Raw genomic sequence first — 25,595 nt, 5'->3', positions numbered from 1 at the left:
CTTTATATGAAATCACCTGTATTCATTTAAATATGAACCTGATATCATACAGGACTGTGAAAGCATGGGTTTCGCACTCACCTTCTTCCCCGCATGCTCACTATCAGGAATCTTAATATACAGACCCCGGGCCCATGCGGTATGTTCAATGAATCCCTTACCAATATAGTGGCAATGAGGGCAAATGTAACCGCCAATTTCACTATTTTAGTAGACTTAAACCTGCAACTGAAGGATCCTAAGAAAGGTGATGCTTGTAACCTCATACAAAATCTGCAGGCCTTACAACTCAATCAGAAAGTCACCAGCCCAACCCACATTAAAGCCCACATATTAGACCCGGTATTTTCGAATATAGATAATATCTCTATAAATAGCCCCTCCCCAATTCCCTGGTCAGACCATTTCCTAATCCCAATAATTTGGAGGCTACCTAGCACTCCTACCAATGAACAGACAACAAAGGACTGGGATCGACCATGGGCAAAAATAGTCCCTGAAACCTGGGCAGACATCTTAACTACCACTAATCCCATAGGCAACATCGACTCTAACACAACCAACAATAAGTTTAATGAATGGATCATCATTGGATGCCTTTCAAATGGAGTTCTGAGAGACCCGCAGAAAAAAGATTTCCATGGTACACTCTGAAAATTTGAGAGGTCAAGCAAAATTGTAAAAGGATAGAGAGGGCATAGAGGAGGGACTATTGTCCAGAGAAAAAAAACAAAAATACAGAGAGGCAATAAAAATATATCAAATAGAAATTAAGAAAGCGCAGGCACTATACTTCGAAGAAAAAACTTAACCCAGCAGCCAACGGTCCGAGGAAAATTGCAAGAATAGCAAAAAAACTATCTACCTGCCCTCAGCCAGAAGGCCCATAGACTCAGCCCCACAGCAATGTAGTGAATTGGCAGAATATTTTAATAATAACATTCTCAACATATATCAAGCTTTCCCACCACCCCGACAGACAGAAAAAGTCAACACCAAAGAGAAAAGTATCTGGGAGGAAACAAACCACCTGACTGACATCCCAATCCTGGATATAATATCCTAGCCAAAATCTTCGCAAAAGTCAAATCGGGATCCCCATGCAATCCCGCATGCTGAGTAAGGTAAAGGAGACTATATTCCCAGCGCTCCTTGAAATTCTCAATCTGTGTTTAACTAACGTGACAGTCCATTGAGTTGGAAACACGCCATGGTGAAAGCACTTATAAAAAAACCTAACCTGAACCCTGAAGTTTGGAGAAACTACCGGCCGGTATCTCTACTCCCCCTGGTCAGTAAAATTCTAGAAAAACACGTAAATACAGTTCTCTCCAACCATTTGGAATCCCATGAGATTTTACATAAGTCCCAGACAGGCTTCCGACCCAACCATGGGACGGAAACGGCACTCTTAACCGTAATGGAAGAATCAAGGAAAGTGCTAGATCAAGGTGGAACAGTGGCAATAATTTTGCTTAACATCCGTGCCGCATTTGATATGGTAAATCATGACATCTTATTGGATAGACTCAAAGAGGTAGGAGTGATAGGTACTGTTCTCTTGTGGCTTAAATCCTTCGTGACAGATAGAACTTTCCATGTTTTTGAAGGCAGGCACACATCAAGAAAGATCCCACTTACTTGTGGGGTCCCACAGGGCTCATCATTGAGCCCTACCCTTTTTAATGTGTACCTCAGACCATTAGCAGAGTTAGTTCTCCCTTATGGGGTACAGATAGTTACATACATCGATGACACCCAATTGGTGGTAGCCCTCAATCATCCGGAGAGGAGCACTATTAACCTTGAAGCCTGCCTGGGAAAGGTGGCCTCTTGGATGGACCAATCATACCTCAGGCTTAATGGGGACAAGACCGAATTAATGATCCTAGGTAAATACATAGAGGCACATCCAAATATATACTGGCCGAACTGCCGTGGCCCACCCTCAACACCTAAAGACAGGATAAAAAGCCTGGGAATTTGGTTCGAGAGATCTCTAGAACTTGATCACCAAGCAGTACAAGTAGCAGCCACCTGCTTTGGTATCCTAAGGCAACTAAGGAAGATACTACTGTTACTCCCAGAAAATGCCCGCAGAACCATGGTACAATCACTGATACTACCCCGGCTGGATTACGGCAACTCAATACACTTAGGCACTCCGAATACCACAATAAGAAAATCACAAGTAGTGCAGAACTCCGCGGCTATACTACTACATGGCATCCCCAGAACGCAGTCGGCGAAATCAGCACTGAAAGCACTACACTGGCTGCCCATCGCAGAACGCATACGGTTTAAATCCCTCTGTATTGCGCATAAAACTCTCTGGGGCGCAGGCCCCAAAATCAATCGCTCCCTCCTAACTTTCTATCAACCTCTGCTGTAACTTGAGATCTGCCAACCTTTTCCAAGCTAGGTTACAAAAAAATCAGGAGAGTGCGATCAGGTGCACACATGTTTTCCTACAATGCATCCATTCTATGGAACTCTCTCCCTCTTCAGCTTAGGGCTATATCACACCACCTGACATTCAGGAATCAACTAAAAACTTGGCTTTTCCAGAAAGTGCAGTAAGATCCTAAAAACTGTTTGTTGTTGCATTAGCGCTGGGATGCCTAAGGGTAGCCATGCGCTTAACAAGAATCAATTATTATTAATAATAATAATAATAATAATACTAATGATAATAAATATGGCCTTTCTGTCTTTGTTTAATTAAATTGTTAATGGAGTCAGTAGGGCAGCTGCAGAATACATTTAAAGTTTTTTTTTTCATACTTTACCTGTTTAAAGTATGTACAGATCAGGGGAAAAAACATCAACCTGATTTTTCTAACTGTTGTACCGGCCGGGACATTAAAATACTGCTTGTGCCCATATAAAACTCGTCAGGTGGTAACCCTAGGCAGAGGATGTGTGCAACTCCAGAAATATTACCAGGCCTCTGCTCAGAGGCAGTGAAGGTACAAAATATAGCTAGAATAGTGAATTCGTGGTGAAGCATATGTGATTGTGGTGTGTGACCGCTAAGGAAGTGGACACTCTCATGCAAAAGACTCTCCTCCAATACCAGCCTTTTTTTCTCAATGTCCAGCACAGTTGTGCCTTGCACAGGGATTTTGTGTGTTAACAGCTTGCTTCAGTAGGACTGGTACAGCATATTTTAAAACAGTTGAATGCATGCATGATGTCTTCTGCATATACAGTAAACCCTGGAGAAGTGTTGTGTGGGGACGTGATTCATTTCAATCCATGCAGATGCATAGAAGAGGTAACAGCATCTCTTAATGAATGGGAACCCCTCAACAAGTATTTATTTTAAATGTATTACCCAAAACAGCAATTACCCATTCCTGCTTTGGCTATCACATATGTCTACACTATGTTCCAAATGCATTAATATTATGTGCAGTGTGCAAAATACCACTAGACAAACTATATGTAGCTACCTTAGTACTTAGTTTAAAGGAGGCACACACGAGGGTACAGTTAAATTGATGGGATAAAGTACCCCCTGCCGTACATAATAAGGATATTACGAGTCACTGAGGAATTCCATGGTCATATAGAGGAATGAGGATGAAGGCTGGGTTCCTTTATAAGGTAATGGAACTCTGAGGTGACTTGCAACATCCTTATTATGTACTCCAGGGAGTACTTTACTTCTAATAATACATGGTCACACCATCACTTTCCCCACAAACCACTTAAATCCTTGGTGTGTAGCTCTTTCATAAGAAAGAGAAAGCATGTTGCAAACATGAAGAATAAAGTAGAATCTCTAGTGCAAAATTAAACACATCTAAAAAGTTTTTTGATATTTATTGCAGAAAGATATTAGAATTGGTTTAATACAAGCCAGTGTTTTTTTTTAAAGGTGCCATTGCTGGGAATGTATAGAAGCATGCAGAAAGATTATAACTTTTCTATTAGTACTTTAGGAGGGCAAAAAATAAACATGTCCCTTTTCTGCTTATCATGGTACAGTTAGAATTACAGATCAGAAGAATGAAAAGCAATGTATTGTTTTGCTTCTCGAGATAGCTGCTTTAAATATGCTCTTTGACCTGACCTTTTTGTGGCTGATGGCTGTGGCGGCTAGCTGTGACATCAGAACTCAACTGTATAAAGTTATTACAGTTGTGTCATGGTGTATTTTCTTTATAATCAGCGACTGAGTGAGTCACAAGTCTCCCATTATAAAGAAATTAGAGGTGGGTTTTGAATACAGCGATTGCAGAATCCCATGAATAATATGTAGATATGCAGACATATGCATATCTACATGTGTACATATTTGTTTAAAATATTGAAATCTGGCTTTGTATGTATATATCTCTAAACGTATATTTAGAGATCAATGCACACATACATAAGAAAGCCAGATTTGAACTTTTGAACCAAACAACACTTCTTTGCAGTGAAATGTTGTATGAAAAATTAATATGTGTGGCAAGGTGCAGTGTTTCTTTTTTATGTCATCTCCTGGTACATTAAGCAGTTTTCAATGTGGGGCACGAGCAAGGGCAGTACAAATAGCACTGGGTCAAGCACCCCATCTGATCCTATTGGAGACCCCAGTGAAGAGACTCTGGAGAAAATGAATACAACCTTGGGGGGCCGGGATTCAGGGTAGTAACAGGGGGAAGAAGGGCAATGAGAGCCTTAGGCAAGGGATCCAGGACCTATGTAATTTACAAGCTACAATACAGCTGTTGAGCCAACAGTGCTGCAATGCCAGACTCTTCACTAATGGATCCATCTTCTACCAGATGGAGGGAACGCATAGTGCGAGATGAGAAAGCTCTAAAATCGCTAATCCAGGGACATAGCTAACAGTGGTGCAGCCATTGCAGTGGTACCACAGCCCAAAGGTGAGAGGGTGGCTCAGAGTGCATTTCACCAGCTGTAGTTTATTTAAGACAACCATTCTTCTAATTTGAATCTTTACAATTGTCGCCTGCTTAGTTCTGTGGACTCTTTCTGGAGGTTTTTATGGGCAAGAGTGGAAGATAGGGATGGAGAGCGAGACAGAATGATGGTGATGATTGCATATTTGTAACCACAAAATGCCAGAGTAATCTGGACAGAGGGAACCAGAGGCACTGGTAGGCGGCGGCCTCCAAAATAAACTGTATATCATCACGAGCCGCTATCAGTATTTGTGTCACTTAGTGAAAATGCAGTGTTTTGGCTGTGAGTGTTGGCATCTCACAAAAAGTGACGGACTGGTCTCACACACCACCTGGTGTCATGCTTCATCATTGACTAGTCCTCGCCCTCTAAAAACTCGGTTTGATAGGGGGCGGGCATACACCTGACAACAGGGATGCACTTCTAAACTAAGTGGGGGCCCAAAGAAAATTATAAAGTGAGTTAAAAGGCCATTATGAATGTCAGCTTAAATGTATTAGTGCCGGCAAACATATGGTGGTTTAAAAACAGGTAATCGCTGTCATGGGGAAATCAGTGTCCCCCCACCGTTGTGAAAAAGGTCAACATGTTTCTGCCTGTAGGCCCAAGTGGGTCCGCGGCATTCTTCAGGACCATGAATAAGTGGGCTCCGCTCTTACCAAACTGTGGCCAGAGGGTTCCACTCAGTGCGGTGATGACGATCACACTCCACTTAAATATGGCTAGATGTGAAATTGCCCTAAAATGAGGTCAGACTGGCCCCATAGGAGGGAAGTGGCAGATTAACCCTTTAGGTACAGGAATGTTCACAGGTGAAGTCTTTGCCTCTGCGCCTATGTCTGCATGCCTCCACTCCTCGCTTCTTTGGGCCCCCACTTAGTTTAGAAGTGCATCCCTGTCGTCAGGTGTATGCCCGCCCCCTATCAAACCGAGTTTTTAGTGGGCGATGATTGCATATTATCACATACATAGCTACTCCAAGGAGTGTCTAGGCCAACACCAGCTATAAAACGGGACCTAGGAGGCTCCATACACCTCTGGAAAAACAAGAAAATAGAGCATAGGTGGAAAGGCAGTCAGAGTCTGCATAGATGAGGTTCAGCAGAGAAGAAAATGAGAATCTAAAGTATAGAGGATGATAGAGGAAGGAAAAGCAAAGCAGTAGTGGTAAAAAAGAGCAAAATGGCAAGACAATATGTAGGAAATACCTGCAGTGAGAAAGTGGTCGCGAGGTAAGCTAGAAAGGTGCTAGAGAAGAGAGAGTGTGTAAAAAAAAGAAAGAAGAAATAAGAGGGAATGGAGAGGATGAGAAAATAATCCAAGAAGATACAAATGAGATAGAAGGGAATGAAATGAAAAAAGACGAAGGTCCCAAATGAAGGAAGGAAGAGGGTGGGAAGCAAGAAGAAGGAATAAATATGTAGAAAGAGTGAGAGAGAGGGAAGAAGTAGGTGTAAGCAGAAATGAAGAGAGCTAGGAAACAAATATGGATTTAGTTTGGAGTTGTGATAGAAAGGGGGATAAAAAAAGGCAGGAAAACATGAGTGAGAGGGATGGTGGGAAACAGATAGAGCAAAAATACTGTGGGAGGAGAGAAAGTGAAGGTAAAGAAGGAAATGAGGAATACAGATAGTAAGTGACAGGCCTGTAAGCACCGACACGGATTGGGTACACAGGTGCTCAGAGGATTGAAGGGCTCTTTACCAAAATTAGTGCTGTCTTTATTATGGCCATAGTTTGGAAGCAAGCCCATTTTCTTTGCTTGCATTAGGCCTTGACATGACGCTCTTGCTACATCATTGCTCTATACAGCAAGGAAACAAAACCTTCTGACTAGTGGGGCTGAAGTCCTGATCCCAGATGGGCTACCTGCGCCTACTGTGATTTTGAGACAAAATGCATTATAAGTTATGGGATAACCATGTGCCACAAAATGCAAAGACACAAACTTTAATGACCTAGCCTGTATTTAAGCTCAAAGATGACACAAGCTCAGCCTGTAGGGTAAACATGCAGGGTGTGTGTTCCTGAGTGAGTGTGTAATGGATATACAGAGACCCTTGCTCTCTAGCTGCTTCTCTCAGAATCTTAATGCCTGACATCACTTTTAAGGCCTACTGCATTCCTCTAGAACATGATATATAGGCATGAGGTCCCAGGGCAAGGTGACAAAAAATGTATCCAACTGCCAGCAATGGGCCCTGGGGTGGACTAAATGAGAAAATATGTAATATTTGACCTGGGAGGCCACTTTCATCCAAGGTGGATTGGCCTTTATGGAAATCCAGTGTTTTTTTACAACACGCTAATATCTCTGAAAGGCAAACCAGATTGGAGCTGAGTTAGTCAAGTCTGGTAGATGCCTCCTGCATTTAACTTATTCTGCCCCAGCCCTACCAGCAATTTAAAGTTACCAAATCTACCAGTGCCCACAAAATCTACTGGAGAGTCACTGTTAGCACTACAAGACATTGCAGAATACAAGTGCAAATAGCATACAGAAATTCCAGACTTCGATCTATGCCATACTTCTTCATCAACAGGCTTGGTATGCGTCACACTTGAAGTCTAGTCAAGTCAAGTCAAAGTCATTTTATTTGATTAATTCAAATGAATCATAAAAGTACGTATAAGCATCACATATTTAAAAAGTACAGCTATAAAATCAGCCCGGTTATAGCTGTGTAATTTAAAAACACGCTTTTAACGTTCTTTTGGATATAGTCGCGAACATTTCTGTGGAGTTTCAAAAAGAGCGCCCAAACACAGAGCATTAAGGGTGTTTTTAACATACCTAATCCAGGGTATCCTCTGAACAAGTTCAAGAGCAAGACAATCCATAATAAACTCTTGGGTGATATTAACAGTATCTCTCCTCCATATGGAGTGCCATAGAAAGATAGCAGCCGCGTTTTTCAAGTCCGATACATAGGGGACATTCAATTCATAATTGCGAATAAAGTTAGTGCAAATTTTGGGAAGGGCTAACAATCATTTCCAGAAGGTATTGTTTATCGATTGTATCGGGGTTGTGTTGGTGTATCCCCAGACTCCAGCTCCATAGCACTGGATTTTTCTGCATATACCTTTTTAACCATGTCTATCTGTTTCGAGCCTATCTTTTTGGTAAACAAATGTAAAGCATTAATGTTCTTTTCTAACATAATCCCTCTAGTAGACACCATGGAGTCCCATGATAACATCTGGTCAAAGGTCATGTCTAAATATGAGAACAGCTCAGTCTGGGCCACTTTCTACTATCAGAGATAAATAAGCAATGGAGATTTCTTAACCTTTTGGCCTGTATGCAGGATAAATGACTTGGCCTCATTTGTTTGTGGGTCCAGATTTTTCATAAAGTTTACGTAGGTATCTAACAATTTCTGGAGGGCCCTTCCCATATGGGCAAACAGTACTGCATCATCGGCATAAAGTGAAATCGGGATATGAACCTTACTCATTAGGGGGACATCCAACGTTGATTCTAACAGCGGGGCTTCTACTCCATTGATGTATAGGAAGAACAAAAAGAGGGCAAGAACACACCCTTGACGAACCCCCCTGGTGATTGGAAACCAACTGGTAGACTCCCCCTGTTGCCCGTGGCAGATGCAGCCTTCAGCGTTCATATACAATTGCCTAATAAACAATCTTTTTGCTTTGTCGACCCCCATCTCCTTCATAATCCCCCACAGGTGAGAACGAGCAACACAGTCAAAAGCTGCGGATAAGTCCATAAACACTAAATATAGATGACCTTGTTTGGCTTGGGTGTATTCAGCAATAAGAAGTACCTTTGCCCTTCCTAAAACCATATCTGGACAGAATCTTATTTATTTATTTTGGATTTATAATGCGCATGGCTGCCTCAGCAGTGAGGCGTCCCAGCGCAACCAGAAACCAAGAGACAGGAGACCAAGGAGAGCGAGGTAACGAATTAGACGGCCGGTGTAGGGAAAAGCCAGGTCTTTAAGGCATTGCGAAAGGCCAGATGATTCGTAGTGCTTCTCATAAAGACAGGAAGCGAATTCCAAAGCTTCGCCGCCAGGTCACAAAAGGAGCGACCACCAGCCCTCGCTTTCCATACTCGCGGAACGCGAGCCAGCGCGAGATCAGCGGAGCGCAGTAGACGCCCCGGATCATAAGGCGCCAGCAAATGAAGTAGCCCTGCTGGGGCCTGATGTGTCAGAATCTTGTGAGAAAAACACAACACCTTATACTCGATGCGCTTTTCAACCGACAGCCAATGGAGTTTGGGGAGCACATTCACCACCGAGCAGGATCTAGGCAGTGCAACCAAGAGCTGGGCCGCCGCATTCTGAACCCTCTGCAACCGCTTGATACTCGCCTTATTTGCCCCCAAGTAAAGAGAATTACTGTAATCCAATCTGGACAAGATAGAGGCCTGTACAATGGTCTCGCGCACTTTGGAGGAAAGAAACCCAGCAGCGGTCTTAGACGCCGCAACAGCCCAAAACAAACCCCAGCCACAGCTTTTGTTTGTTTATCAAGGGTCAGACCATTATCCAACCACACACCCAGGTTCTTCACAGCCTCCTTGGGGAGTGGGGCGGGTTTTAGACGATCCGGGAAGCACTGCTCAGGCCAAAGCTCCCGGTCCCTGCCGAACAACAAGATCTCCGGCTTGCTGGCATTTAACTGCAAACAATTTGCTGCCATCCAGTCGGAGATGGCCAGCAGATCGTCCTCGAACTTCCCCAAACTGGCGTTGCATTTCTTAGAGAAAGCAATCACCAGTTGGGTATCGTCCGCATACAACACCAGGGATAGCTCCCTGCCCTTTGCCACCTCCGCCAGCGGTCTAACATACAAATTAAACAAGAGCGGACTTGGGACCGAGCCCTGTGGCACCCTCCAATGCAGGACAAGCTCCTGGGAATTAAATGGAGGAACTGAAACCTGGAAGGACCTATCCTCCAGAAAGGACCGAATACAGGCTAAAGCCACGTCTCCAATTCCAATTTCCAGGAGGCGTTTTAGGAGTATGTCATGGGAAACGGTGTCAAATGCAGCACTTAAATCCAAAAGGACCAGTGCCGCCGAGTCCCCAACATCCAAGCTGCCCCGAATGGCCTCCGACACAACCAATAGCGCAGAGTCAGTGCTATGCCTGGGTCGGAAACGATGCTGTGACAGATCAAAAATGGCGTTCTGCTCAATGAAATTCGCAAGAGTAGAATTCACGTGGGATTCCACTAGCTTAGCCAGAAAAGGGAGTTGGGAGATTGGCCGGTAGTTGCCAGGTTCCCCCAGGTCCAGAGAAGATATTTTATAGTAATGGAGTAACTTTGGCATGTTTCCATGCCCGACGGACTGTGGCTGACCTAAGCGACAAATTAGCCAGTTCTAACCACTCAGGAGAAATCAGATGGTGACCGGAATTTAAGGCAGGGGACAGGGCATCCGCTGGAGAGCCTGATTTAATTTTTAAACACAGAGCTTCAAAATCCTCAGGTGTCAGGAGCGGGAATGATAGCAAACTGTTACCCCGCATGTTCTCCGCCACTTCTGACATATCCCCCTCCAAAAGAGGGGCCATCGAAGGTAGGCCCATATAGATTTGGTTGACTTTATTAACAAAGTGCAATGCAAGCGCTTCACATTGATGGTTAGAGGCAATGGGAGAGACACTGGCCACCCCTGCGTTCTTTATACTTTTGAGCAGGGAGAAGATAGTCCTTGCAGGGTTTGAACTGGCTAAGATCTTATTAGCCACAAACTCCGCCCGTGCTCTCTGAATACCTTTGTGATATTGTTTGACGGCCGCCCGATATTCTAGTTTAGCAGACACATCATAACAGCGTCACCAGGGCACGCTCTAGCCGCTTGCAGCCCTTCTTTGCTTGTGTAAGTGACTCGTTGAACCATGGGTTGGAGGGTCCTTGCCCCTTACCTCCCCATTTGGCCGGGATACAACTATCCAGGCCAGCCGTCACCCATTCCTGGACACACAAATGAACCGCATCTGCATCAGATGGAAGCTGAGGCCTATGCTTGACAAGCCAAGCAGAAAAAAGATCCGGATCCAACTTGTGCCATGGGCGTTTAAGGACCTTAGCTGGACAGATCACGTCAGCTTTGCCTTGTAACTGCAAAACAAACAACACCATAAAGTGATCGGTCCAGGCTAATGGCATTGGCAGATGGACTATAGGAGGACTCAAGTTGGAAAAAATAGGGTCCAGCAAGTGGCCCGCCACATGGGTACCTTCGAGCACATGCTGCAGCAGCTGGAAGGCCTCCAGATCTGATGAATCAAGATGTTATTATTTATAGCCCATTCCTCTAGTCAATTCAATAGAACTCTACCCATGAATTACGCAGTGTTGTCCAGGAGGGAGAATGGCCTATAGTGTTTTGGGTTAGATTTGTCCCCCTTTTTGTAAATGAGTATTAAAATTGATTTATGCCATGACTCCGGCAAGCCCACTTTAGCTATTACATTAAAAACGTTAAATAATATTGGGCCCCAAAGGTCAGGAGCCTCTGTAAAGAAATCTATTGGAATGCCGTTTAAGCCCGTAGCTTTGTTACTAATGCACTGGGCTAGAGCTTCAGTTATCTCCAGATGGTTCAAAGAGCGGACCGGGCTAACTAACGGAATGTTGTCTTCCAGAAATACAGAAATCCGCCTGCATTTCACCTGAAATATTTTTGCGAAATGCGCCACCCTTGATTCCTCGTCCACATGATTATCTAAATTGAGGTATGTGGGGGGATTCAAGCAGGGGGCATTGACTACTGCCCAAAATGCCCTACGGTTATTTATGACGGAAGCTTGGTGTAATTGTTCCTAGGCTTCCATCTTCAATTAATTTAGTCTTGTCTGTCTGGCAGTATTTTACATTTGGTGGGCGTGCTTAACCAAGACACTGTTTCTTTGCTCCATCTTAAGGGTTTGATGTAAATTAGAAAGTTCTTTAGTACAATGCGGTTGGTGCCGAATGTGCTTATGTTTCAGGCTGATGCTAAGTACAGTGATCACCAATAGTCACTGGGCGTTCGTCTGTGATCTGCTTTACTTTGACTAATTGTGCATTGTGATGGTTTTGACAGTAACCCAGTTGGTTCTATCATATGTAAACATGTCCCTTGTAAATATTATCTTGTGCCAGTTGGTTTCATATACACCTAGATGAAGGGCCCAACAAATACCCACCTCTCTTCCCGGACTACACATTAGTTCAGTTTTCCACTCCCGACGCCTGGAATATGTGCCCCCTGTTAGTCCCTATACTTCTCATCAGCACCGCTGTCCCAGGTACACCCGCCTCATACCCTCCTCGCACTCTTTCTCACGTCCCCAACATGGCCACCTCTCGAGTTAAGGATGTAATTAACTTCTACAAAATCATCTATCCTCTTGGCCAAACTAAAGCTTCAGCTAAACGATTGAAGCATGAAACTATTGAACGTTTCCCTGATTCCCTTTTTGTTGACCTTTTTAATAATTGTCGTTCTGGGAGGCGTAAAAATGATTTCATTTTCTTCACTCACGACACTCCTTCTTGGTCCTCCAGCTTATTTAATTCCCTTAACGTCACCTCCTCCTCCTCTATCCCTCATGGGAAACAACTAAAGATTTCCCCCTCTGCGTATTTCAACGGCTCCCTCACCATCTCAATCTATAACAATGGTACTGTCTTGATCCAAGGCAAAGACACCTCTCTCTCTCTCTTTGACCACCTCTTCCCCTACCCTGCGACCAGGTTTTCCCCTGACTCTCCATCTAACTCCACCCTTTACTCCCTTTCTCCTCCCCTGACCCCCCTACACTCCAATAGGCTGCACCCTCGGGAGGCTCAGGTCAGCCCTCTTCCCTCCCCCTACCTTGTGCCCTCCTCTCCCTTTTCTCCCACTTCACAGTATGCCCCCCCCCTTCGTCACGTCAGCCTTACCACTAGGCAATACGCTCCTCGTCCAATCTGCAACGTCCCGGTACCCCAATCTCATCTCGTCCCCCCTATTCCTTTCTGCTATTCCCTTTTTTAGTCCACTCCTCCGCCAACCTCCTCCCCCAGCTAACTTTCCTTATGCTCCCCTCATTCCTCCCTCTCCCCCTCTTCTCTACCCCCTCCTCCCCTCACTTCTTTCCCCGATTTCTTCACAATCCTATTGCATCTCTCTCCTTCCCCCCACTCCGCTAGCAATGCTGTGCTGCCCCCTTTATCCCCCTGGTAACTCTTTCCATCTCCCCCATCAGGCACAGCAGAACCATTTCCTGTCGTCAACTTCCCCTTCTCCCAACCCCCCCCCACTCTACCAGATACCGGCTCCCTCAAAGCCACCTCTCCTAGCCAACAGGACCTCTCCAACCACCTCCCCTCTTTTCCGCCCAAACCTCCTACACTCCTATGACACCTCACAGTCCTCCCCTCTCCTTCTTCCCCACCGTCTTGTTCCGCACCCATCCCTGCTAAACATGTCCGAAATTCCTTTCCTTCGTGCAACGCCAACAAAGACAACTCCCTTTTCTCCTCTGATACACCAACCCCCGCTCTCAACCTCCACCTTTCCCCACCTATGAACCCTATACCTCAACTCTCCCCCTGTCCTCCCACCTCTCCCTGCCTCCCACCACCTATACCACCCCCTCCTTTTGCCATCGAGACACCCAACCTTCCGTGCTCTGCCCTACTCTCTCTTGAAAATAAGCTATGCTCTCTTATCACCTCCATCTCCCAGCTTGTAGCTTCCATTTCACTTTTAAGCTCTAAGATTTCAACTTTCCCATTCTCATCAACTCCTCTGGAAAACTCTCACCTTCCCACGAGATGCACCTCGCCCCCTCACACCATTATAGCCAAGCATAACCTGTCGTCTGCAAACATCGCTCACTCACACAAGCCCTTGAACGCCACCCTTCTTCAACCAGCATCTCCGAGTAACCCAATTACCTACTCTATTCCAACCATCTCCTCTGTCAGAACCAAGCATCCACCTAAACCCTCCCGTGCACCCCATATAGGTATAATATCCCTATCACCCTTCTTTGCCCAAGTGCCCCTGTCACCAAAACAGTCTCTACAGAACTGCGCTGCCTGCTCCACAACTGCAGATCTGCAATAAAACACAAACTCGAAATCTCTGATACCATCACCCTTCACAATATTGACCTGTTCTTCCTAACAGAGACCTGGTTCAACGATACCTCTCAATCTATGTTTGATCTCCTCCTACCCACTGGCTACTCTATTTTCAGGAATGACAGACCTATCAAAGTTGGGGGAGGTGTTTCAGTCATCTTTAGAATCTCCCTTCAACTCAAGGCTTTTCCCATCAGCGCATTCCGCACTTTTGAATGTCTAGCTCTTGAGCTTCAACTACACCACCGCTCACCCCTTAGATTCCATGTCATATACCGCCCACCTGGCAGCGGCCCTTCATTTATGTAGGAACTCACTGACTTCATCAGCGACCAATACGCACAAAGTGACAATCAGACCTTCGTGGGTGACTTCAATCTCCACTGGGGCTCCCTGCAAGACTCTTACGCGAACTTGCTGGCCTCCTTCCTCTCTACAAACGATCTTACCCAACACTGCACAGAATCAACACACTCTAAGGGCTCAATCCTGGGCCATGTTATTTCTAAAGCAGGCATGCTTTCTATCGCTACCCCTATTCACGTAGACAGGTCTGACCACCTCCTCATTCCATTCTCTCTTCTCCTAGCACACTCTATTTCTCTTGGCCAACCTAAGAGGGCTACCTCCTGGTTCCGTGACGCTAAAAATATTGACACTGTTTCCCTCTGTGAATCAGCTTTGCTGTCACTTCCAAGGCTAGACCCGAACCTAGACGTTGATGATCTCACCTCACAATGCCTCTCAGTCCTTGCAGTCGAAATCAATAGCGTCGCTCCTCTCCAAAGCAAAAAGAAAAGGCCCATTCCCTCAGCACCCTGGTTCAGCAAATCCCTATATGAAGAAAGGAAGCACCTAAGACTCCTGGAGAAACAATGGAGGCAAGCACCCTCCACCGATAATTTGGCCACGCTTCGTTCAGCAAGATCCAAGTACCACAATCACATCTTCCTTGGGAAAGCATCACACTTCAGAACCCTCCTTCACTCAGCCAAAAATAGACCCAAAAAACTATTTGATCTCATCAAGAATTCTAACTACTCTCCTCCAACCTCCAAATTGGAGGATTCTACAAAGAAAGCTGCTGATTTCGCTGTATTCTTTGACAAAAAAGTGAAATCACTTGTGGTTCAGGTCACTCATCCTACCCCTCCAGAGGAGCGCAAATCACTAGCCATCTGGCAGAACTTCGACCCCATCTCCGAAGATGTCCTCCTCAAGTGCATCCTCGAAACAAAGCCCTCCAACCACTCGCTCGACCCCAGTCCTAGTGCCTTTGCCATTGACTTCTATACCCTTTCTCTTCCCTATTGGACCACTCTGGTCAACCTCTCCCTCTGTCAAGGCTCCCTTCCTGTTCCCTTCAAAACTGGGCAGGTCACCCCTCTGCTTAAAAAACCCACTGCGGATGCCAATGACCTCAACAACTTCCGCCCCATCACTAACCTACCCTTTCTTGCGAAGATCACAGAAAGATGTGTTGCGAAACAACTCTCTCGTCATATCAAGGACAATGATCTTCTTGACAATTTTCAATCCGGCTTCATCCAAAACTGCAGCACTGAAACTGCCCTGCTGGAAGTGATCGATGACGCGCTGTGAATACTAGACTCGGGGGGGTCTTGTCTTCTAATTCTCCTTGACCTTTCGGCAGCCTTTGACACTGTCAATCACAACACCCTCCTCAACACCCTTCAACAGAGAATGGGCATGGAGGGCACTGTGCTTAAATGGTTTGCTTCTTTCCTTTCTGATAGATCCCAAATGATCAAAATAGCGGACAGTCTTTCATCTCCTTTGGCGGTGGGTCAAGGTGTTCCCCAAGGCTCTATTCTTGCACCCACATTGTTCAATCTCTATTTGGAACCTCTGGGAAATCTCCTAAGTAAATCCGGGGTCAACTATCATCTCTACGCTGATGACACTCAAATCTACCTCAAGGTTGCCTCCACTCACGATCTCTCTGTCCTAAGCTCTACCCTCGACTCCATTCATAACTGGATGTCAACACATCAACTGATTCTGAACCCCTCCAAAACTGAATTCCTCCTCCTCTCCTCCTCACTTTCTCCTCCCCCGGTGCAATCATGGATGGACCAGATGAATCTGCTGAACAATAAACCCATCATTGTCGACAGCGCAAAATCCCTTGGTGTCATACTCGACACAAAACTCAATCTACTCTCCCACATTAATTCAATTGCAAAGTCTGCCCGATACCAACTGCGCCTTCTTTGGGGGATTTGTCGCTTCTTCCCGGAGCATGACCTTAAAACCCTGGTCCAATCGCTGGTCCTCTCCAGACTGGACTACTGCAATTCTCTTCTGACTGGCCCCCCCAAATCCCACCTATCCCCCCTTAAGTCTGTTCTACATTCAGCAGCTCGTTTTATTTATGGGGCCAAAAGAAGCGACCACATCACTCCCATGTTATCCTCCCTCCGCTGGCTTCCCATCGAGGCTAGAGCTATCTACAAGACTGCCTGCATCACCCACAAAGCCTTGCACTCCTCCTCTCCGCGCTACCTGGCTAATAAACTGAAACTCTCTGGAGGCTCTAGACCATCACGAAATGCGGAAAATCTACAGCTTGAACCTCCCACTTTCAAGAAGGAAAGATCGATGGCCCAATCCTTTTCAGGCAGCGCAGTGAGAATCTGGAACTCACTTCCGCCTCAGCTCCGGACCACCACCTTCTCCCAGGCCTTCAAAACTGACCTCAAAGTTCTCCTTCTTCAAAGACATTTCCAAATGTAATCCATGCTCTCTCTATTATCTGAAGGATGCCCTTCAATTACTGAAAAATCTACTTTACATGACTATGGAAGTGTCTTCCCAGTGTGTTCTTGTGGTTTGAGAGTCTGCCATTTATTGCAGTGTTATCCTTCTACCTGTGTTTGGAACTCGTGTGTAACATGCACCCGTCACTTTCTCTTGTAACACACTGTTTTCTACCTCTTACATTTGTTTGTTCGATACCTGCACAAGTGCCACCAGTGCCTACGTAACGTTTGTTCTTGTGCTTGAGTGTCCTCCATATATTGCAGTATTATACCTCTATGTTTATTTTGTACGCTTTTGTAACCTGCACACGTCACTTTTTCCTCCTGCAATGCACCGTTTGCTACCTCTTGTATTTTGTTGGCTCACGATTGTCACTTTTGTAATGCACCGTTTACTACCTCTTGTATTTTGTTGGCTCACGATTGTCATTTTTGCTTCATTTAATGTAACGTTTGCTTTTGTATTTTGCTCACTTGTAATGTTCTCATGTATCAGTTCTGTTCCAATTGTGAAGCGCTCTGACACCTTCGGGTAAAGTCCGCGCTATATAAAAATGCATAAATAAATAAATAAATACAGTGCTGGTCAAACAACTACTGGTTCTTGTTTGGGGGTTTTCCACTTTTTGTTAGGTTATGTTTTACCACCTGCAGAATGGATGCAAAGGCATACATAATATTTGATGGTTCAGAGTTTATCTAAAGGCAGGTTAAGATTTCATCATACCTTTTTGCTACGATCTGCGGGATGAACTCATCGCTATTGATTTTCTCCCACTTAAGTATAATCCCATTCTTCCTTGCTACATTTGTTTTTATTGGCACAATATGGAAACCGGAAATCCCCTCCCAATGTAATTGTCAAGATATAGCAGCATGGTCACTAAAACTTGAAAAGTTGGTTTTAATATAAAAGATGACCCCACTAATAGTTGTTGATGGTATTAAAAAATCAATATAGGAAGTTTTTTGACTGGTACGAAAGGTCTTTTGAAGCTGACCAGTGGTTTCTGACAGAGGTTTCATTATCTCTAGATCTTTGGTGATAATACGTCTGTTTATTATATTACCATACTGATTATGGCTAAAGTGCACGATTCCCTCTCCATCCTCCTCCGCTAAGCCACATATTGAATTTAGGGTAAAGAGGCAGCTATGTACATTGAAATCCCCCATCCATATGACTCCTGGGATTTTCTTGCTATTATCAATTAAAACATTTATTTTTTCCTCCTACTAAGGGCTACAACCTTATACATCTCTCTCCCAAAAAAAGATTGTTATAAAAATTAATTATTAGAGCTTCTTACCATCTGGGCCTTTAAGATGAAGCAGTTTATAGTATTGGGATTCATTATGGGAAGAGAGAACTTCAAATCTCAAGGTGTTCTTTAATAATGTCAAGATGCCGCCCCTCGCACGACCGGAATTTGAGGCAATGGCGGGGATGTGAAAGGATCTATAGCCGTCTCTTGTAAACAAATTAAATCGAAGGAAGTAATATTTGAATCATTCAGTGTCAGACAATTTCTTTCCCAAACCTGCAATGTCCCATGTGATAACTGAGATCCTATCTGCACCATTAGGGAATGGAATTTGATTATCTGCCCCCCGAAGTACACCAGTTGCAGCTACTTTTTGGGTTGCCTCCTCAGTTCTTTGTCAATCACAGGCATCCAAGTCCGATAGCCCATGTAACGATTGGAGGTTGGTTTGGACGGTAAGGGGGTTGCCCCATACGTCATCTGGTGTCGGGTGTCCGCTAAGTGAGGAATGATGGTGTAGGCCCTGGTTCCAATTGTTCCTGATCGTTGGAATGGTGGTTTATAGAAAAAAACAAGTGGCAAGGCAAACATATGGGATTCTGAAGACAGTGTTTTGTGGAATAAGTGTAAAGGTTTTTGGGCCATGTCAGGAGACTTGAGGGTTAAAACTACACAATCCCCCCTGAGTGTTTTAACTGAGCTGCCCAACCAGGAAACTATTCTCGTCATTAGAATCACACTTGTTCCTCACAAGTCCTGATAAAACATTCGCCATCACTACCCCAGGTATACAGATAGCTAGTAATGCTAACTCCTAAATCATTCTTCATCAGCAACTGACACTATAACTGTGTCATCTGAAAGTGCTTAATCAATGACTTTAGAATCCTAAGAAATAAGTGACAGCAGTCAGCATAAATCAGTAAATTGCCATAAAGGTCACAATGCTGGAGATATTTAAATAATAATACAAATATTACCATTGAAAGCTCACATGGTAGATTACCATGACACTACAACCCTTGACAGGGGTCTGCATCAGGAAACTCACTGGACCGCCACCTATGAAAGACTACCAGCAGACTAGGGCTCAACTTTTAGTACCCATTAACTCTGCCATCCAGAGTTACTGGTATCGCTCATATTAGTAACTCTGGGATGTGAAATCACCAGAATTACATTACCAGGTGCTGTACCTGAGAACTCAGAGTAAAGCTATAAATTGAAAGGGGAACTGCTAGTCTCATAAAATTGGAGCTCCATGAATAAATGGCAGACTAACTTGCTTTGCCAAGTGCATATACCCACTTTATCTTCACCTTTTGGTGCTAGATTTAATTGCCATCTGCACATTCCTTACAAATGTTCTGCCCGGTTTGAGCATCAGTGAGGGGAACATACACTCAGCCTCTAAAGTTCAATTTTGGTATAAAAATATTCTAATGAAAAAAATATGAACACAGTTCGGTTTTCAGTGTGCATGTATGTACAGCATGCGCATCTCACAAGTATAGCTTTTTTCTCTTTGATGCTAGCTATATCATGGCAACTTTTGCTGATGCCATGTGGATGCAGGCTTCTACATGGTGGCTGGTAACTGCGAGTATATAGAAATTCTGGGGCAGCCTGATGTTGAGTTGATGAACCACACATCAATTCTGTTGAAAGTAGATTTAATGTAGAAGGAGCAGGTACACAGCCTGGCAGGTCAGCAGTAAGCAGTAACTGAACATATTAGAATACATTATGTAGGAACACTCGGAAAGGAATGTGGAATGTACATTGTTAAAGCTATATACATGTAATTCACAACATAACACATCCCCCTTTGAATAATATAAAATTTTAAACTTATATAATGTGCTTAATGCCCGACACCACCCCCCATCTTTGTAATTTTGAAATGTGGAAAAGTGAAAAGAGAGTAAGAGAGAGATTGAAGAAAATAAAACTTTATAAAGGAAAATTTTCAGAAATGTAATCTGCTAACCAAACAGGAGGTCTTTTTTTCACGTCTGGGGTTTCTATAAACATTTACTTCGTTACATGCAGAAGTAGAAGCACCAAAATCAGATGAAATTTGATCAGAAACATTTGAAGTAGGATAAACAGGAGTATTTGATGTCACAGAAATATCAGGTGACTTATCATAAAATAAATCTTCTAAATCAAATAAATCAGATGATTTTTGTGATGAGACTTGGCAAGGAGAATCAATTTGAGGAGGAGAACATTTGGCAATTCTTTTGAGATTCCAAACTCTTCCATCAGAAAGACGAACAGAATTTTTTAAAATTTCTACAACTTGTGTAGGTTCATAAAAACCACTTTCCTCCTTGGAAGATTTACAAGGTTTCTTCACTCTTACCCACTGACCAACTACCAAATCAACATCTTTCACCTTATGTTTGGAGTCATATAACATTTTGCTTTTAAGATGTGAAGCTTGACTTCTTTCTCTTACCACCTGTTCAGACCAATTTACAACATTAGATTTAAATAACCATCCAGGAGTAAACTTGGTACGTGGATTCCTGCCACGCATAAGTACAAAAGGAGGAAAACCAGTAGCTTCACACTTTGAGGTTCTGTAAGACCAAACCATCTTCAAAACTTGAACTTCCCATTCTTTATTTCTTCCAGACATTTGAATGGTGTTTTTAATGCCACGGTTAAAGCGTTCAACCATTCCATTACTGTTTGGGTTGTAAAGAGCCGTGGTCTTGTGCTTAATACCTAACCTATTGAAATACTCTTTTGCCTTATTTGAAGTAAATTGGACACCATTGTCACTTAGTAAAATTGAAGGAATGCCTTCCAAGTTGAAAGATTTGTCTAAAAACTTTAAAACAGTCTCTGTGTCTGCTTTATTTACAATTTTTACAAAAGGCCACCTTGAAAACAAATCCATCAAGACCAAAATATATTTTTGTTCACAGCCTATGGGACCCATAATATCAATAGCTAAATGTTCCCAAGGAGAAGTAGGTGCAGTCATGTTGCCCATAGGAGGTTTACATGTTACTAGAGATTTGTCTGCTGTTTGACAAGATTTACATTTCCTTACAAACTTATCTATTTCTGTGTCCATACCTGGCCACCAAAATGATGTGTGTGTTTAGAACGGACTATGCCAAAATGCCCCTCATGACATAAAGACATGATGGACGATCGCAAAGTTTTTGGAGGTATGACTCTGTCTCCAAACCAAATGTTACCATCATCAACACTTAAATTTAATCTAACTTCCCAAAAAGGTTTCAAAGGATGCTTGCTATCAACTTTTTTGGGCCAGGAACCAGCTAGATGGGATTTCACTAAGGATAATTCTTCATCTTTCAAATATTCTTCAACCCACTTTTCTTTCAAAATGCCTGCACCATCCATATCTTGTACATATGCTACTTGGAAAGAATTCCATAAATCATCCTCACATTCATCAAGTTGTTTAGGCATTCTAGAAAGAAAGTCAGCTATGCAATTTTCTTTGCCTGGCACATATTCTACTTTGTAACAATAGTCTTGTAGTTTAATAGCAAGTCTGGCAACCCTTGCAGAGGTGTTAACTGTACCTTCCGTGGTTAGGACTCTGAGCAATGGCTTGTGATCACAGCGTAAAATAAATTTGGTACCCCATACAAATGCCCTAAAGTGATTAACCGCCCATACACATGCCAGAGTCTCTTTTTCTATTGTAGAGTACTTTTCTTCAGTAGGTGAGAGTGACCTGGAAGCATAAGCAATTATTTGTTCTTTACCATTTGAATTTACTTGGGATAAAACCGAACCTAAACCTTTTATGCTGGCATCTGTGGTGATAATAGATTTGGCATCAGGGTTAAAACTTTTTAATGAAGCTATATTTGTAATACAGTTTTTGATGTCCTCGAAATCTTGTTCACATTCTGCTGACCAAACGAACTTTGTCTTGTTCTTTAATAATTGTCTTATATGATATGTTCTGGTCGCAAAGTTTGGAATGTACTTTGAACAAAATTCGGCTAGGCCAATAAAGGATCTGACATCATCTTTTCCTTTGGGGGAAGGAGCATATTTGATAGCATCAACTAAGTTAGGTTTTGGTTTGATCCCATTACAATCTATAACATGTCCAAGGTAAGTAACATGATCACTAGCAAAGGTACATTTGTTGTATTCAACTGTCAAACCTTTGTCATTCAAAATACTCAAAACTTTATTTAATGTGTTGTCATGATCGTCTCTTTCTTTTCCAAAAATGAGAATATCATCTTGGAAGAACTTGGTGTTCTTAAATGTGGAAAATAATCTATGCATTAAACGCTGGAAAACAGCTGCGGCCGACAAGCATCACCATTCATCCAAAGACGTTCCTGAATCGCAGGATTATTAGCATGCATTACAACCTGATCACGAACTAGATCCTCTAGTAAACCCCCAAAAGCGCAATCATTGCCCATTTTTTTTAACTCTCCAACATAGTCATCTACGGATTCATTTTTAGATTGTTTTCTTTGGAAAAATTTGTAACGCGTAATACCCATGCATACCTTCGGGGAGAAATATTTATCTAAATTGGATATAGCCACAGTAAAAACATTGCTATCCCCTCCCCCTACAATGGGCTTGTTCATTTGGTTATAACATTTGAGTCCTTTTGGACCTAAGGAATGCAAAAGAATACGTTTCTTTTGATCAGCAGACATCTTACCATCAGAATCAACAGTCTCAATGTAATGAAGAAAATAGTCTTTCCATTCTAACCATTTTAAATTTGGTTCGGATCCTTTACACCAGAATTCCTGAGGGTTACTTAAAGTAAATGTTTGTTGACTCATGTTGACTTATAAAGATGAATTAATAAATAGTCGATGCTTGCTGAGGTAATTTATCAGTAAGCTGTGAAGCTGTTGTGGTGGAATTGTTCAGTGAGCTGTGGAAGTTCCTTTTTTCACTGTCCAGTTTTCACCACCAATTGCTTTAAAATGTTTATAATCTTCAAAGTGTCTAAAAGTTTAATAAGTAGCGTTGTTTCAAACGTTCAAAAAGAATTACCTGTGATCGCTTTGTAATTCCGACTTTCATGTGTTGAAATCGGCAATTTATGAGTATGAAACGTTTTCTGAGTAGGCCTGCCCAATCCAAAATGGCCGCTGCGTTTTAATGATGCAGCACGTTCGAGGTGAACGTCTGACGTCACAGGATCACAGGAAGTCAGCGCGACTCTTGAAGAGAACTTTCATGATAGAGGACACGCGCATTCGATCAGCGCTTGAATCCTGCAACGGTGAGTGCTCGAGCGCGTATGAACTAGCGCGAGCGGTATATCCAGATTATGGATAAGTTTCTTTATGAATAAAGTAACGCTCACCAGAAGTTTATCTTTGAGAAGGATTGTTGTCCTCAGCGCGTATTCCTGTTGTTGTAACGTCGTCTCTGCTCCTCGTTGTCCACAATGGAAAAAATAATATTTTGGGTTCGAAATTTTTTTTGAATAAAAGCGGTACACAGGTTTCTTCAAATAGAAGTCATCCCGATCGTCGCCATTTGTTGAGTTGATGAACCACACATCAATTCTGTTGAAAGTAGATTTAATGTAGAAGGAGCAGGTACACAGCCTGGCAGGTCAGCAGTAAGCAGTAACTGAACATATTAGAATACATAATGTAGGAACACTCGGAAAGGAATGTGGAATGTACATTGTTAAAGCTATATACATGTAATTCACAACATAACACCTGATTACTTGCAGGGGGTCATCAAAGGTTTTGTTACGCCGCTGAAGGAGATTAAGGGATTTGATCAGAATCCCAGAATGTTCATTTGAGGCAGGAATCTGACCCTGACTCACTCGTTCCAAAGTCCTTTTAAATCCTCTTTCTCCCGCTCTGTCTTCCACTCGCTCTCGAATGTCTGTCTTTAATTTTTCCTATGTTGCATGTCGAGTGTTGATTGTTTGCAATGGCCACATAGAGGGTCTGCTTTCCATCAGTGATAGGAGCTTGGAGCCAGTGCGACTCCCACTTTGACCCCCCTCGCTCAAGAATGGAGCCGCAGTTGACAAACAGGGGCCCGAATCTGGCTCTTGATGTCAGGTAGTCGACTCAAATCGCAACATATTGACATATGACAAATCTGTCCCTGGGGGACACCAGGGGCCGTTTTACATGAGTGCCCCTAGGCCGCGACATGAATTTGCACCCACTTTGCGCGCCCCTGGGGCACTTTGATATCACAGAAGGGAAAGCAGATGCTTGTGCGGTCCCTTCTGTAATACCGATAGCGTTGGCGCGCATAAAGCGGCACTGCTATTTTCATGGGGCATTTCCTCATTTTGCATGGGGAAATGCCCCATACAAATGAGGGAATCACTTTGCCTCTGTGCCAGCGCCATATTACAGACACGGGGGCAGAGGCAAAGGAGCTCTCAGGAGGTGCACAGACAGTGCGCCCTCTAAAGGGAGGTGCACTGTCATTGCACCCACTGATGACAGCCCTCTGGAGGAGGGAAAGGAGGTCCCATGGACTGCACCCGCCTGCAAGGGGATCTCTAATCCCCTTTAAAAGTGCAGGCGGGTTGCTGCCTGCACTGTGAAAATACAGAGCGGCTTCAAAGTTGCCGATCAATTTTTCACAGGAATGCGCTGCCCATCGGGCAGCTCATTCCATTTAATTTGGCGCCCTTTCCCTTTTTTCACCTGGCGCACACAGGAGTTTAGCTGTTAAGCCATGCTTCTGTGCAAGGTTTGTGGTAGTTGTGGGTTTTACTTCTTCTCTCTGATGACACTAAAGGGAGATACAAAATAACAGAAATATGAAGGAGGTGCTTGAATAGTGTTGTCTAGAGAAGATAAGTATACATAGAAGACAGCACAAAACATTGGGTCCACCTGCAGAATGTGATGAAATGCCTCTAAATCTCCTATACCTTAGAGATAATCTGGCCTTCGGCTGAACAAGACGACCTCTTTAAGGACTGGAGGCCCACTGGTGGTTCGCGGCCCCCCCAGCACCACAGGTGCTGCAGGAGCCATAGTTACACCCTTGCCTATGCCATGTGATAAGTTGTCATTGAACGTTTGTAGCACCCTTGGGTGAACAGGCATGATTTCTGCATTTAAGAACTGCTTGGCAGAGATGCGTTACAGTTTAAAAGTATATTTTAGAATAAACATGACTGATTTCTACGGTTTGGTGCTTACATGCTGACTCCAATGCATAGTATGTATGTTGATTGCTGTAAGCATTTTATTTTAGAGAACATTCTACTTCTAATTAGAGCTGCCAGGAGTTGCTGATGTCATAATAGAATGCTGGGATGGTTTTGACTGAAAACATTTCGGAGGAATCCTCCTTCTTGTCTGGTATCTTCACCGTTAACTCTTAGCTCAACAAAGCTATCAATTGACATTTCAACTATCTTATGCAGAGGCTCACAGATATACTGAACAGTCCATTCAATTGGTACTTCAGCTAATGGGCAACTATTTCCTTGGCATTCTCCGAGTGTAATCTCGAACACAAAAAAGCTGATTCAGTTG

Source organism: Lissotriton helveticus, chromosome 8 (assembly GCF_964261635.1).
Source record: "Lissotriton helveticus chromosome 8, aLisHel1.1, whole genome shotgun sequence".
Lineage (NCBI taxonomy): Eukaryota > Metazoa > Chordata > Amphibia > Caudata > Salamandridae > Lissotriton > Lissotriton helveticus.
Note: the sequence above shows the minus strand (reverse complement) of the source record.